Genomic DNA, 16880 nt, shown 5'->3' on the forward strand with positions numbered 1-16880 from the left:
TGAACGGCCCGCTGCCGGTGACGTCATTACAGGCCCTGCGCATGCGCTGTAGGCCGCGGCCGGCTCACTGTTCCAGATCTTATCTCCAGCGGTGCCCTGATGCCCTGACCCAGTAGCACCGCCGGACCAATGGGGGCACCGCTGCGTCTATATCAGGCCGCCCTCCCATAGTGGAGGCGCCTGATCGTTGTTGTTCTACAGCATTCTAGGTCCTGTGGTCGCCGTGCATTAGGCTGCCACCCACTGATTACTTTGTGCTTCCTTGCAGACCTGCTGTCTGACTCCAGTCCTGCCTTCCGTGTCCATACCTGCTGTCTGACTCCAGTCCTGCCTTCCGTGCCCGCTTTCTGACTCCAGTCCTGCCTTCCGTGCCCGCTGTCTGACTCCAGTCCTGCCTTCCGTGTCCATGCCCGCTGTCTGACTCCAGTCCTGCCTTCCGTTTCCATACCTGCTGTCTGACTCCAGTCCTGCCTTCCGTTTCCATACCTGCTGTCTGACTCCAGCCCTGCCTTCCGTGTCCGTGCCCGCTGTCTGACTCCAGTCCTGCCTTCCGTGTCCGTGCCCGCTGTCTGACTCCAGTCCTGCCTACCTGTGTCCGTACCTGCTGTCTGACTCCAGTCCTGCCTATGTCCGTACCTGCTGTCTGACTCCAGTCCTGCCTAACCGTGGTGCCACCTGCTGTCTTATTCCAGTCCTCCCTACTCGTGTCTACTTAGGCAGTCCCACTTCATTCCTGCTCTCCTGTGTTCATCTCGGCACTCCATTCCGAGCCGCCCCTCTTGGTACCGGCCACCGTGGCATTCGAACCCCTGGATCTGCACCTAACGGTCCCTGTATAGGGGTCAGGTCCACCTGGTTGCTCGTCCGGGGCCCCTCGATGCCACGGTCCAGAGGGTCCACTCCGGGAATCCCGCCTTGTCTAGCGAGGAGCTAACAATAATCAGTCATTATATAGAGGAGATAATCAGTCATTATATAGAGGAGATAATCAGTCATTATATAGACGATAAAATCAGTCATTATATAGAGGAGATAATCAGTCATTATATAGAGGATGCTAGATGGTGGCCCGATTCTAACGCATCTGGTATTCTAGAATATATATGCAGTTTATTTTTGAAGATTTAATAATAATGCAATAATGCCCCCCCAGTCCTGATATGTATGGTTCTCTCACCCCCAATCCTGATATGTATGGTTCTCTCACCCCCAATCCTGATATGCATGGTCCTCTCACCTCTCTTTCCTGGTATGCATGGTCCTCTTACCCCCCTTTCGGGGTATGCATGGTCCCCTCACCCCTCTTTGCTGGTATGCATGGTCCTCTTACACCCCAATCCTGGTATGTATGCTCACCGTCACCCTCCTTTCCTGGTATGTATGGTTCCCCCACCCCCCAATCCGGGTATGCATGGTATCCTCACCCCCCTTTCCTGGTATGCATGGTCCCCTCACCCCCCTTTCCTGATATGCATGGTCCCCTCACCCCCCAATCCTGGTATGCATGGTCCTCTTACCCTCCTTTTGGGGTATGCATGGTCCCCTCACCCCCCAGTCCTGGTATGCATGGTCCCCTCACCCCCCCTATCCTACATGCATGGTCCCCTCACCCCCCTTTCTTGGTATGTATGGTCCTCTCACACCCCATTCCTGGTATGTATGATCACCGTCACCCCCCTTTCCTGGTATGTATGGTCCCCTCACCTCCCAATCCTGGTATGCATGGTATCCTCACCCCCCTTTCCTGATATGCATGGTCCCCTCACCCCCCCTTTCCTGATATGCATGGTTCCCTCACCCCCCCCAATCCTGGTATGCATGGTCCTCTTACCCCCCTTTTGGGGTATGCATGGTCCCCTTACCCCCCAGTCCTGGTATGCATGGTCCTCTCATCCCCCAATCCTGGTATGCATGGTCCCCTCATCCCCAATCCTGATATGCATGGTCCCCTCACCCCCCTTTCCTGGTATGCATGGTACCCTCACCTCCCTTTCTTGGTATGCATGGTCCCCTCACCCCCCTATCCTGTTATGCATGGTTCCCTCACCCCCCTTTCCGTGTAGCCGCGACCAATCAGCGTCGTGGCCCTCTGTCCGCGACCAATCAGCAACGCGGCCCTGTAGCCGCGACCAATCACTGGACCCCCAGGCTTCCCTGGATGACGAGCGTGAAAGGCCCGGACCAACTGATCCGCATGGACCGAACGCCCTAGCACCCATGGCCGATCCTCAGGACCGTATCCTTTCCACTGAACCAAGTACTGAAGTGAACGACGGAGCATGCGAGAATCCACCACCTGTTCCACCGCGTACTCGGTCTAACCATCTACCATAACAGGCGGCGGGTGCGAGGGAGACTCATCAGAGGAAGGTAATGACGGCTTCAGAAGCGCCTTATGGAACACATTAGGAATCCGTAATAACGTAGGCAAACGCAGGTGAAAGGCCACAGGATTAATCACCTCTAATATCTCATACGGACCAATAAACTTGGGATCCAACTTAGCAGAGGGAATTCTCAGCCTTATGTTTTTGGTGGATAACCATACCTTATCCCGCACCTGATAAGTCGGCACCACCGAGCATCGTTTATCCGCAAAAAATTTATATTTGCCCTGAGCCTCGCCAATGTTTCTCTGAACCTCCCTCCAAATCTCCTCCAACCGCAAAAAGGCCGAATCAGCCCCTGGACACTCCGAATCTAGTCTGGAGAATTCACCAAAATGAGGGTGAAACCCATAGTTGCAGAAGAAAGGAGAAGTACCAGTAGACTGATTGACACGATTATTGAAGGTGAATTCCGGTAGGTATCACAGAGCACCAATCATCCTGTCTGGATGTGACAAGACACCGCAGGATCTACTCCAAAGACTGATTGGTCCTTTCAGTCTGACCATTGGTCTCGGTAGGCCGATGAAAAGGTCAGACTGATGCCAGGCCTTTTACAAAAAGCTCTCCAGAATTTTGCCACGAATTGCACCCCTCTATCAGACACCACACTGACAGGCACACCATGCAACCGAATCACATGCTCAATGAATAGCTTAGATAGAGTCTCAGCATTAGGAAGGCCTGTTAAGGGTACAAAATGTGCTTGTTTACTGAACCTATCCACAACTACCGAGATCACGGTTTTGCCATTAGAGGGTGGGAGATCGGTGATGAAATCCATGGACAAGTGAGTCCACGGTCTATCCGGAATTGGCAGTGGCACCAATTCCCCGGCCGGCCGGTTGTGGGAGGCTTTAACGCAGGCACAAATTTCACAGGAGGACACAAAACCAGTGACATCAGAAGTCAACGAGGGCCACCAGAACAGCCTATTGATGGCTTTACGAGTGGCCGAGATTCCAGGATGCCCACTCAGAGCTGAGTCGTGGAACTCCCAAAGCACCTTTAACCGATCCTGGACAGGCACAAAGAGCTTATTTTCAGGTATGGACGGAGGAGCAAGAGATTGGGCCTCACGAATCTCCTGCTCGGGGACACCACAGCCACCACCACCACCCCGCGCTGAAGAATGGAGGAAGGAGGCGATACCGGATCTAGGCTGTGAGACAAAGCATCCGCCTTCACATTCTTGGAACCTGGTCTGAAAGTGATGGAAAACTGAAATCGGGAAAAAAAAGTGACCACCTTACCTGTCTCGGAGTCAGACATTTGGCGGATTCGATGTAAGACAGGTTCTTGTGATCTGTAATGACAGTGATACGATGGACAGCCCCCTCCAAAAAATGCCTCCATTCTTCAAAAGCCAATTTAATGGCCAACAACTCTCGGTTACCCACATCATAATTTCTTTCAGCAGAGGAAAATTTTTTATAAAAGAAGGCACAGTGTCTTAAGTTAGCTAATGTGGTGGGCCCCTGGGACAACACAGCCCTCACTCCCTCCTCAGAGGCATCCACTTCTATGATGAATGGTTTAGACAAGTCAGGTTGAACCAGTACTGGAGCAGTCATGAAACGTTCTTTTAACAAAGAAAATGCCGCCACAGCTGGAGCTGACCAGTTTTTGAGATCCGCCCCCTTTTGGGTGAGATCAGTGAGGGGTTTGACCACTTGAAAGAACCCCTTGATGAATTTTCTATCATAATTGGCGAAACCCAGAAATCGCTGAAGACCCTTGAGATCTCTGGGTTGCACCCAATCCACAACGGCCTGTACCTTCCTAGGGTCCAAACGAAACCCCTCAGCGGACAGGATGACCCCTAGAAAGGACAATTCTTGAGTAAAAAATGAACATTTCTCCAATTTGGCAAAGAGTGAGTTCTTCCTGAGCCTCTGGAGAACCGCATGAAGATGACCCATATGACTTTGTCTATCAGAAGAATATATGAGTATGTCATCAAAATAAACAACTACAAAGCGTCCAATAAAATCAGAAAAAACATGGTTAATGAAATTTTGGAATACCGCTGGTGCGTTAGTCAAACCGAAGGGCATGACCAAATTTTCAAACAGGCCCTCAGAGGTGAGAAACGCAGTTTTCTATTCATCCCCCTCCCGCACACGGATGAGATTGTACGCTCCCCTGAGGTCCAACTTAGAGAACCACCTGGCCCCCGACAATTGATTGTATCAGCGGGAGAGGATAAGTGTTTCTTATGGTTATTTTATTCAGTTCTCGAAAATCGAGGCATGGGTGTAAACCACCATCCTATTTTTTTTTTACAAAAAAGAACCCCGCTGCCACGGGAGAGACAGATGGCCGTATATGCCCTTTACGGAGGCTCTCAGATATACTCCTTCATAGCAGACCGCTCACGGCCGGAGAGATTGTACAGCCGGGCTTTGGGCAATTTGGCACCGGGAACAAGATCCACGGCACAATCGAATGGGCGGTGTGGTGGTAGAACCTCAGCCTCCTTTTCGGAGAACACATCCTCAAAATCCTTCAGGTACTCCGGAATACCCTCCAGACTGACGAATAACATAGACACAGTAGCAAGACAATTTTCAGAACAAGCAGGTCCCCATTTAACAATATCCCGGGACCCCCAGTCAATAATCGGGTTATGCCTTTGCAACCAGGGAAACCCTAGCACCAGGCCAGCAGGGAGGTTATCCAAAACAAAGCATGATATGCGCTCCTGGGGTAGGGCCCCCACCCTGAGGGTGAATTCTTTAGAAATGAAATGGAGACCATCCTTAGTGAGAGGTGTAGAGTCAATAGCCACAATTTTTAAGGGAGTCCCCAACCTAACTGTCCCTAATCTACAGCGAGCCACCAGTTTAGAGTCAATCAGTTTCAGGGATGACCCACAGTCTACAAAAGCCGATGTATGGAAAAAGCCGTTCTCAAGACCAAGTTCCACCTTTAGCAGTATCTTTGAAAATGAAGAAAAAGGTACCTGAGAGTCTGGGTGACCTCCACGATTATCACCCAGACTCAGCAGCTTGTTAGTCGGAGGACAGGAGGGGCAGTCTTTTTTCCAATGTCCGGGATCTCCGCAGTAAAAACACAACTTTCCATCACGTCACCGTTTCCTCTCCTTCTCCTGGGAGTTGGTGGCTCCCACCTCCATAGGTTCAGATGGAAGCAAAACATCAGGGTTAGCAAGGAAAAACGGAAACCCTCGCTGAGTAACACCTCACTCCCGCAGTCTCTGATCCATACGGATAGCCTGAGTCATAGCCTCCTCCAATGAGCTGGGAGGTGGATGGAGAGCCAGAGCGTCCTTCAAGCAATCCGACAGTCCCTTCCTGAACAGACATCTCAGTGCGGAGTCGTCCCAGGACACCTCAGTGGACCATCGATGGAATTCGGAGCTGTACCATTTGGCTGAGTGCTTCCCTTGCCCCAGACCCATAATAGTGTCCACTGCCACCCTAACACAGTCCGGTTCGTCATAGATAGGTTCTTTGAGGCCCTAGGACTTATCTACCGACATCCGTTCAGGGTCAGTAGGGGGCAACAAGAAAGCCCAGGATTGGGGACAATCCCTACAGTTGTGGCCAAAAGTATTGACACCCCTGCAATTCTGTCTGATAATACTCAGTTTCTTCCTGAAAATGATTGCAAACACAAATTCTTTGGTATTATTATCTTCATTTAATTTGTCTTAAATGAAAAAACACAAAAGAGAATGAAGCAAAAAGCAAAACATTGATCATTTCACACAAAACTCCAAAAATGGGCCAGACAAAAGTATTGGCACCCTCAGCCTATTACTTGGTTGCACAACCTATAGCCAAAATAACTGCGACCATCCGCTTCCGGTAACCATCAATGAGTTTCTTACAATGCTCTTCTGGAATTTTAGACCATTCTTCTTTGGCAAACTGCTCCAGGTCCCTGATATTTGAAGGGTGCCTTCTCCAAACTGCCATTTTTAGATCTCTCCACAGGTGTTCTATGGGATTCAGATCTGGACTCATTGCTGGCCACCTTAGAAGTCTCCAGTGCTTTCTCTCAAACCATTTTCTAGTGCTTTTTGAAGTGTGTTTTGGGTCATTGTCCTGCTGGAAGACCCATGACCTCTGAGGGAGACCCAGCTTTCTCACACTGGGCCCTACATTATGCTGCAAATTTGTTGGTAGTCTTCAGACTTCATAATGCCATGCACACGGTCAAGCAGTCCAGTGCCAGAGGCAGCAAAGCAACCCCAAAACATCAGGGAACCTCCGCCATGTTTGACTGTAGGGACCCTGTTCTTTTCTTTGAATGCCTCTTTTTTTCTCCTGTAAACTCTATGTTGATGCCTTTGCCCAAAAAGCTCTACTTTTGTCTCATCTGACCAGAGAACATTCTTCCAAAACGTTTTAGGTTTTTTCAGGTAAGTTTTGGCAAACTCCAGCCTGGCTTTTTTATGTCTCGGGGTAAGAAGTGGGGTCTTCCTGGGTCTCCTACCATACAGTCCCTTTTCATTCAGATGCCAACGGATGGTACGGGTTGACACTGTTGTACCCTCAGACTGTAGGGCAGCTTGAACTTGTTTGGATGTCAGTCAAGGTTCTTTATACAACATCCGCACAATCTTGCGTTGAAATCTCTTGTCAATTTTTCTTTTCCGCCCACATCTAGGGAGGTTAGCCACAGTGCCATGGGCTTTAAACTTCTTGATGACACTGCGCATGGTAGACACAGGAACATTCAGGTCTTTGGAGATGGACTTGTAGCCTTGAGATTGCTCATGCTTCCTCACAATTTGGTTTCTCAAGTCCTCAGACAGTTCTTTGGTCTTCTTTCTTTTCTCCATGCTCAATGTGGTACACACAAGGACACAGGACAGAGGTTGAGTCAACTTTAATCCATGTCAACTGGCTGCAAGTGTGATTCAGTTATTGCCAACACCTGTTAGGTGCCACAGGTAAGTTACAGGTGCTGTTAATTATACAAATTAGAGAAGCATCACATGATTTTTCGAACAGTGCCAATACTTTTGTCCACCCTCTTTTTTATGTTTGGTGTGGAATTATATCCAATTTGGCTTTAGGACAATTCTTTTTGAGTTTTTTCATTTAAGACAAATTAAATGAAGATAATAATCATGGGTCTTCCAGCAGGACAATGACCCAAAACACACTTCAAAAAGCACTAGAAAATGGTTTGAGAGAAAGCACTGGAGACTTCTAAGGTGGCCAGCAATGAGTCCAGACCTGAATCCCATAGAACACCTGTGGAGAGATCTAAAAATGGCAGTTTGGAGAAGGCACCCTTCTAATATCAGGGACCTGGAGCAGTTTGCCAAAGAAGAATGGTCTAAGATTCCAGCAGAGCATTCGAAGAAACTCATTGATGGTTACCGGAAGCGGTTGGTCGCAGTTATTTTGGCTGAAGGTTGTGCAACCAAGTATTAGGCTGAGGGTGCCAATATTTTTGTCTGGCCCATTTCTGGAGTTTTATGTGAAATGATCAATGTTTTGCGTTTTGCTTCATTCTCTTTTGTGTTTTTTCATTTAAGACAAATTAAATGAAGATAATAATACCAAAGAATTTGTGTTAGCAATCATTTTAAGGAAGAAACTGAGTATTATCAGACAGAATTGCAGGGGTAGTGTGTGGGCGGAGTATAGTGTGCAGTGACAAGATTTCTGGGAAGATGGACAGCTACCGTCGCATGGAGATGGACGTGGGGCGTTTGATAGACTTGGTATGTATGTATGTATGTATGTATGCATGTATGTATATATATATGTATGTGTCTGTCTGTGTGCGTCTCCATGCGACGGTAGTGCGACAATTGTGCTCAATCGCCGCATGGGCCTGCTGCTCCCATCCGGCCATGTGATGGGAGAGTAGGCCCTGCGGCCACCGAGCACAATTGTACAGTGCTAAACACGTAACAAAACACATAACATACATGTAACAGACATGACCTACAAAACAAAACATATACTGTACACTCACCATCCAGGCCCCGCCATCTTGTTCCCAGAAGCCCTCGCTCCCCTCGTTCTTGAATAAAGTTAAAAAAAAACCTTTCCCCCCAAAAAAAACATGTCCGCCGAAAAAAAACAAAAAACAAAGGTCCCACGGCGATCTCGGAAGTATTCGGGCGAGTTTCCCGTTGTTCGGCCGCTCCGGGACCTCGGTTTACGGCTCTTCTGCTGCGTGTGACCTTTCCCACGCAGCAGTGCCGTAAATGAGGTTACCGGAGTCACTGAACTCTGGTAAACTGTATGCACATGCGCAGTTACACACTGCAGGAGCAGAGCTCCTGTCGGTGTGTTTCTGGTGACATGGAGAATGGTCACATCTGCTGATGTGACTGTTCTCCATGATTGATCGACGTGGGACACTCTTTTACATGGACTGCGACGGAATGGTAGGTATCTTAGTTGGGTTTTTTTTTTTTCTCTAGGTGATCGATGGCATCCCAAATGGATTGAGCGTGCAATAAAATTTTGTCAAAAACAGTGGTTTTTATTTGAATAAAAATTATTATTTAATGTGTCTGTGTGTTTTTTTTCGATTCTTTATAATTGGATTAATAATGGATCGGCGTCTAATTGACGCCTCTCCATTATTAACCGGGCTTAATGTCACCGATCAAAGGTGACATTAACCCCTTTATTACCCCACATCCCGCCGACCCCTACGGGACCTCTACGTCATTTTTTTTTGGGGGTCCCCCTTTTTTTTAGAGCCAGAAAGGCAACGTAGACAGCTGTGGGCTGATCTTCATAGCCTGGGAAAGGGGACATGGATATTAACCCCTTCCCAGGTTGGAAATATCAGTTTGCAGTTGTCTGCTTAGTCTTTCTGGCCCTAAAATATGGGGGACCCCTACGTCCTTTTTTTTGGGGGGGTCCCCCTTTTTTTTTTAGAGCCAGAAAGGCAACGCAGACAGCTGTGGGCTGATCTTCATAGCCTGGGAAAGGGGACATGGATATTAACCCCTTCCCAGGTTGGAAATATCAGTTTGCAGTTGTCTGCTTAGTCTTTCTGGCCCTAAAATATGGGGGACCCCTACGTCATTTTTTTGGGGGGGTCCCCCTTTATTTTTAAAGCCTGAATGGCTATGCAGACAGCTGCGGCAAGATATTTAACACCTGGTAATCAGCCTGCAGCTGTCTGCATAGGCTTTGTGGGCCAAAAAAATAGGGGGAACAGCACGTATTAAGTTTAGTTTTTGGTAATTTTTTTAAATAGCAAGATAAGCTTCCCACAAATACCCTGTTCCCTGCCTTGAGAGGCCACGATCTCGGTAGCGAGATCGCTGCAGAGTCACAACTTTTGTGACGTAACAGCGATCTCACCAGCAAAATCGCTGTGTGTGAGAGCGATCAGCGAGCGGCCCCCCTGCCGGTATCGCTGATCGCTCTGGGAAATCTCTGGACATTTCTTTGGTCGATGGTCTCCCACTGGCCAGCACGCATCGCTGCGTGTGACAGGCGGGAGACCAGCGATCAGGTTTAAAAAAAAAAAAAAAAATACCGAAAAAATATTGTTATTCTCACCTTCCGATGTCCCGCGCAGTCTTCCGGCCTATCTCCACGCTCCGGTCACAGTGATCCTTTGCACGAATGAGCGCGAGACGTCGTTGCCGCGAGACCGTGACATTTTCGCGGTCATTCTCGCAAAGGATCACTGGTACCGTAGCGTCAAGAGAGGCCGGAAGACATCGGAAGGTGAGAATAAAAAGATTTTGTATTTTAATACAATTTTTAACGGGTGGCCAGCGATGACGTCCGCTCGGCATCGCTGTGCTGATCGCTGGTGAAGCTGCCTGTGTGACAGCTCACCAGCGAGCACATAGCGACTTACTAGCGATCCTGGCACCTTGATATCGGTGTCGGGATCGCTGGTAAGTCGCTTAGTGTGACGGGGCCTAGGCCGCAGCTGTCTGCTTTGCCTTTCTGAGCCAAAAATATAGGGGGACCCCACGTCAAAATTATTTTAGGCCTCCCAGGAATTTTACAGCCAGAAAAGAAACGCATACAACTGTGGCCAATCAGAGCCTCGAAACAGGCCATGTTTATGAACCCCAACCCAGCCTCCATTTACCATCCCATAGTTGTCTGCTTTGCATTTCTGGCACCAAAATATAGGGGGGACGTTGCATCTACATACAAGTTTGCACTCAGAAAGGAAACGCAGACAACTGCGGGTTGATATTAATAGCCTATGAAAAGGCAATGAGTATTATCCCCTCACTCACATTCTAAAAATATGAAGCCGCTAACGTATGGCTACTTTTAGTAGCTATACAATATCAGTGCTCACTACCTAAATTAGTTGTTAGGGCTTATTTGTAAATTTTTGTTTTTTAGATTTTTATTAGTGTAACTGATATAGTTCCTAATTCCATTTTCTATTTGTGTGTAGGTGCGTGATTACCCAGCCCTTTGGGACCCGGCAGACAGGCTGTACAAAGATCGTGGCAACAGGGATCGTTGCTGGAGCAAAATTTTGAGTGATCTGTACCCTGACTGGCACTCCTTCCCAAAAGCCACACAGTCACAAATTGGTAACTAACTTTTTCAGGATTATTTTTGTTATCACGTGTTATTAAAGCAAAAAAGGTGGTAAAAATCTTGTTGTCTTTCTTTTGTAGACAGTGATGTCAAACAACGTTGGCGTTCGGTTCGGGACAGATTTAACAAATTCATTGCCAGCTGTCAAAAAAGTGGCGCATCCCCAACCAGCAGAACATTTCCGTACTTCCAAGAGCTTCAATTTCTCATCACCAGCCGGACATTGCGAAGGTAAGTTTACGCCAAAAAAAAAATACCGCATTCAAACAGTTTTCTTTATTTGCATTACTTCTCGGATATAGAAATTTGACATCTTTTTAATTTTCTGAAATGCTTAGCACACTGATGGTTCCAGTTACTCCTTGGAAATTGTCTTCCACCTGTCTTGAAGGAGTTTACACAGATGCTTAGCACTTGTTTGACTTCACTCTGCGGGCCCACCTCAACCCACACCATCTTGTTTGGGTTCAGGTCTGGTGACTGTGGAGGCCAGGTCATCTGGCGTAGCACCCCATCAGTGTACTTCTTGGTCAAATAGCCCTTACACAGGCTGGAGGTGTGTTTCTGGTCATTGTCCTGTTGACTACACAAATTATGGCCCAACGAACAGCAAACCGGATGTAAGAGCATGCCGCCTAAAGATTCTGTGGTAGCCATGCTGGTTCACAATGCCTTAAATTTAGACTAAATCCACAACAGTTTCACCAGCAAAGCACCCCCACAGCATCACACCTCCTCCTCCATGCTACACGGTGTTAAACAAGCATTGCAAGTCCATCCGTTCACCTTTGTCATTGTATACTTTTTAGCCCTTCATACTGATTCTACAATTTTCATTATAATGAAAATACATAAAAGTCTTTGAATGAAAAGATGTCTAAGAACTTTTGGTCTCTATTGGACATCTTCACTATGCGTTATAAAGTGCTTGTGAAGCACCAATAAATTCTGACATGTGCCGCAGCTTCTAACAATACTGCATGTTTCGCTGCCATTTGTTGGCGCTGATTGACAGCAAAGATAATTTGCACTGTGTATATATAGCACGCACTGATTCCAAATGAGTAAAATACAAACATGCGTTATAATCATGCAATGTAAAATGGGGCACCGCAGTTGTCATGAAATTTTTTTGGAGTTGGCCAAACAGTTGGTCCGAATAAAATATGTAATTTTTAATCGTCATTTTTTTCTTTTTTCTCTCAACAGCACTCAAGGGAACATAATTGAAAACGTCAATGAATCAGAAGATGGAGCAGGGTCTTGTGAGGCAGGTGACATCTCGGCACCATGTCGTAACACCCCTTCTGATGTAGCCCCATCTTCATCAGCTGCAGGAACATCTGTTTCTGCAGCTGATGAACCATCGGGTTCCTCAGAAGCATGTGTAGCCACTGCCTTTCCGGTGTCTGGAGAGCCGAGCAAGAAAAGAACCAAAAAAAAACACATTGACACCACCTTAAAGGCATCCTCGGATACACTAGATTTGATTAAAAAGACCACAAGCGAGGATGAGTTCGATTTCTTTGGCATGACAATTGCCAATAAAATTCGAAGCTTGACACCGGAGAGGCAGTCTATATTAATGACAATGGTGCAGATGTCAATCACTGCTTTACAGGACCCTGCTCCCATAGCATCGTACACTAATATTTTAATGGGCGTTTTTAACCTGTTCCGACCAACACCACCCACCCAACAGCAGCGGCCAACGGAGTATAGGCCAACAAATAACACCAATTACTTTTCTGACTCAGGCAGCTCCCAGGCCAACTATCCGTATACCCCTGAGTACCATTATCTCCCCTAATTGTTACTGTCAATGGTGCACAAAATATTTGTTACAATAATTAGACATGTTGTCTATTTCTAACACCTTGCCCACTTCAACACAATAATCCCCCAAAAAATTTGTGTTGGTTAAAAATGTCCGTTTTGTAGTTGTTCAAATCTAATAATATTTGGCTGTATTTCTTGTTTTTCGATGCCAACAATGTCCTTGAATTTATATATTGTTTTCTAAATAAAAAATATTGTATTTACAATTTGTTTGGTTTTTTTGGGACAGATTAATGTAAATGCAGTGATCTCTGCCTGTCATGTGTCGAGAATCAAAGGACTATGGGCGGGAGGGTCAAAAAGGTGGTTGATGCTGCAGAAACTGTAGGATTTCCAGCCAATGTACTGTGTGTAGGCTTTGAAGAAGGAAAATGAGGTGAAATAAATGAAACACACACCATCAATACAGAATCAAAATTGTTTTTAGTGATTAATACAACCTAATTTTTTTTTAAATATTTTGAAAAAGTTTTTCATTACAACTTGAGTGGTCCTTTCTTTTGTGACACTCTGTTCTTCCATCTTTCAGTGCTGGTCAGGCTGCCCAACACCAGCACAGGAGTATTGCCAATGCACGGCACCTTCGGGACTCATAAAATAGTCAGTAAAGGTTTCTCTCACACGCACACCAGAGTTGGATGGTCTTCCCAGACACACGTTGCGCAGCTGATTACATTGTGGCTGCTGGTACTCCAAATCTACCTCTGAGCTGTACTCCCGAGCATAGTTATGGAGTACACAGCAGGCCTTAATCACAGCATCAACGGTGTCTGTATCCAACTGGATGGCAGTATGAAAGATCCTCCACTGACTAGTCATGATCCCGAAGGTGCATTCCACATATCTGCGTGCACGACTCAGCCGATAATTAAAAATCCTCCGCCGGTCATCCAGTCCCCTTCGTGGGTATGGGCGCAGCAGGGTTGTCGTTAAGGAAAACGCCTCATCCGATACCATCACAAAGGGCACTGGATCTGTGGAACCCGGCAAAGGTCTTGGGGCTGGGAGCGTTCCGCCATCTTGAAGAATTTGCTGACCAATCTGTAAGGATCGCAACACCCGAGAATCCCCAGTACTACCATAGGCACCAACGTCAATGGCAACAAATTTGTAATGTGCATCAGCCACCGCCATCAGGACCACAGAAAAATACTTCTTATAATTAAAGAAGCGTGATCCTGATCGTGGTGGCTGCTGAACCCTCACATGTTTACCATCAACTGCACCTATGCAGTTTGGGAAATTGGCCACAGACTGAAAGCCTGCTGCGACCTGCAGCCAAGTCTCCTCGGTTGGGGAAGGCATCACCATGGGCTGCAATTTCTGCCAGATCACGTTACATGTGCACCTCACAATTTGCGAGATGGTGGATTTACCAACTCTAAATTGGAGGTGTAGGGATGTATAGCTCTCTCCTGTGGCCAAAAATCTGCAAAGAAAAAGAAAAACAATATTAGAAACGTTAGCAAAACATGTAATTAAACATGTTTAACATATTCCCATTTAAGAGACTACATGAAAAAAATGTTAAAAAGATATCAATGTCCATCTATGTGTAAGTGACGTGTGAAAGAGCCTCAATCACATACAAACCAAAAAATATATACTTACCGCAAGGTGATGAGCAGCCTTTCCTCAGCAGTGATGGCCTTCCTCATTATGGTGTCCGCAAAGGTCAGATGTGGTGCCAATATATGTAACAATCGGTCGAATGCCGGGATGGACAGCCGACAAAACAAGATGAATTTGTCCGGATAGCTGAAATGATATCATGACAAACATTTTAAATTCATAATGATAATATTTGAAGAGACGGATTAAAGATATTTTGAACTTACCGCCTCAAATCTTGGTAAAGGACATAAAAATGCCCCTTCTCCTGTCGCTCAGCTACAAGCGGGTGCACCCACATCCGTCTGTTCCTCTTCCTCCTTCGTCGCTCCTGCAACTAAAATACAAATAAATGTTAAGAAAAAACAAAGAGGCAATGTGCACACCTAGCATATTAGCTGGCCAAACTTCAGCACAACTTAAAGAAACTCGCACCGCTGCCTATTCTGCATCTGTCCTAAAGACAGCATGTTCCCAAAAAAATAAACATAATGTCCCCCACTAGACAAAACGGCAACTGAACGGAAGATGCCGTGAGCGTGGTGAGTGGCTCAAAGGACCACATAGTCCGACGGAGGATGAGTATATCACTGTGTTTTTTTTTTTAATATATCTGGTAACCAATATATATTAAAAAAAAAAAAACACAGTGATATACTCATCCTCCGTCGGACTATGTGGTCCTTTGAGCCACTCACCACGCTCACGGCATCTTCCGTTCAGTTGCCGTTTTGTCTAGTGGGGGACATTATGTTTATTTTTTTGGGAACATGCTGTCTTTAGGATGCAGAATAGGCAGCGGTGCGAGTTTCTTTAAGTTGTGCTGAAGTTTGGCCAGCTAATATGCTAGGTGTGCACATTGCCTCTTTGTTTTTTCTTAACATTTATTTGTATTTTAGTTGCAGGAGCGACGAAGGAGGAAGAGGAGAAGGATTAATTTATCCTGGTCTGGAACACAGTAACCACTACTCCAGACCATGGGTATCATCCGCACATAAAGCAGTAAATTAAAAGGATGGTTTCCACTCCTATGGCAGCATTCTTGCCACCGTTATGAAAAAAATTGAGATGCTGAATATTTAGCCACTACCATAGGAGTGGTTCGGAAGCAATTTTGTAAAACACCTTAAGCCACCCTGGCGAGGAATACGGACGGGTGAGAGGCGCTTAAAACACGCACCAATGATTCTCTATGGGGTCCCTCGCAGCAGGCGTATATTTCTCATCCGTATTCCACGCATGCTGCGATTGTCAGGGTAATCCGGCCGTAATACGCCAATGCAATGCAACTGATGATTAACGCATGCAAGCACTATACCCTGCGGCCGCCATGGTAACGATAGGGAAGCATTGCAGATGCGACCTATAGCGCATGATGTGCTGCACAATAAAACGTAAGGTGAAACCAGCCTTACCTCCTCTCTGTGGCGATTAATGTTTTGCAGCATAAACCACATCAAAAGGATTCGATATGGCCTGCGGAGCAGGCACCGCTGTGTGATCTGGTTCTCGGCCATCAGGGCACTATACTGGGCACTTGAATGCTGTATGTTTGTGCTGATGCTTGATTTTGGCTAGCAAAATGGAGAATGGTGGGGGTTGGCCAAGGAAATGACATCACCTCCTTTTTTTTTGCCTCATTCAAGTTGCCATAACTTTATGTATGTTGTCTGCTTTGCAAAGCGCAGTCAAAACTGCACCAAAAACCGCACTCAAAAACCGCAGGAAAACCGCACCAAAAACCGCACCAAAAATGCGGAACCGCAGCAAAATCCGCAGCGTGTGCACACAGCCTTAGAGCAGCAACCCTGACCAACAGCACAGGTGCCACAGGTAACGAGAGAGAATAGTCAGAAACTAGCAGGAGCAGACGTACCAGAAGGAGCAGCAATACACGTAGTCAAAATACCAAGCCGAGAGTCAGAAAGCCAGAACATGAGCACGGGGTCCAAAACGTGAGACGAAATACGTGGTCGGGGTACAAGCCGGGGGGTCAAATGCCAGAGAGGGAACGTAACAGCAGAGACGAATACCAAGAGACGGGGTCAGAGATCAGTCCGGGTCATACACGTGAATATCAGTCAAAGACGGGAGGATCTCCAAGGTACAAGGGTCAGAGGCTCTAAACTGGAAGCTTGAGCTATCACTAACAGTGGTCAGCAGGCTGTCAGAGACTGAAATAGCCCAGCTAGCTCCAGAACGAGGCTGAGGAGATTAACCCCCGCATGACCAGTCCGGAGTGAAGACAGCAGAAGATAAACTCCAGACTGGACCATGACAACGATAAGGCGTTTATATATATATATATATGTATATATATATATATATATAGATGATCAGTCATTATATAGAGGAGATAATCAGTCATTATATAGAGGCAATATAATCAGTCATTATACATTATATAGAGGAGATATAATCAGTCATTATATAGAGGAGATATAATCAGTCATTATATAGAGGAGATAATCAGTCATTATATAGAGGAGATATAATCAGTCATTATAGA

General features: G+C 46.5%; 1 long non-coding RNA gene across 1 annotated transcript; it reads left to right on the top strand.

Annotated features, from left to right (window-relative positions):
* The first annotated feature begins 10127 nt into the window (after positions 1 to 10127).
* Positions 10128 to 12899, top strand: LOC141097908 (uncharacterized). The gene is made up of 3 exons (XR_012234090.1): positions 10128 to 10914; positions 11002 to 11152; positions 12131 to 12899. It is a non-coding gene; the product is annotated as an uncharacterized lncRNA (long non-coding RNA).
* Positions 12900 to 16880: the final 3981 nt, after the last annotated feature.

Source organism: Dendrobates tinctorius, unplaced genomic scaffold (genome assembly GCF_039654945.1).
Source record: "Dendrobates tinctorius isolate UK_male_01 unplaced genomic scaffold, ASM3965494v1 ptg000010l, whole genome shotgun sequence".
NCBI classification, from domain to species: Eukaryota; Metazoa; Chordata; class Amphibia; order Anura; family Dendrobatidae; genus Dendrobates; species Dendrobates tinctorius.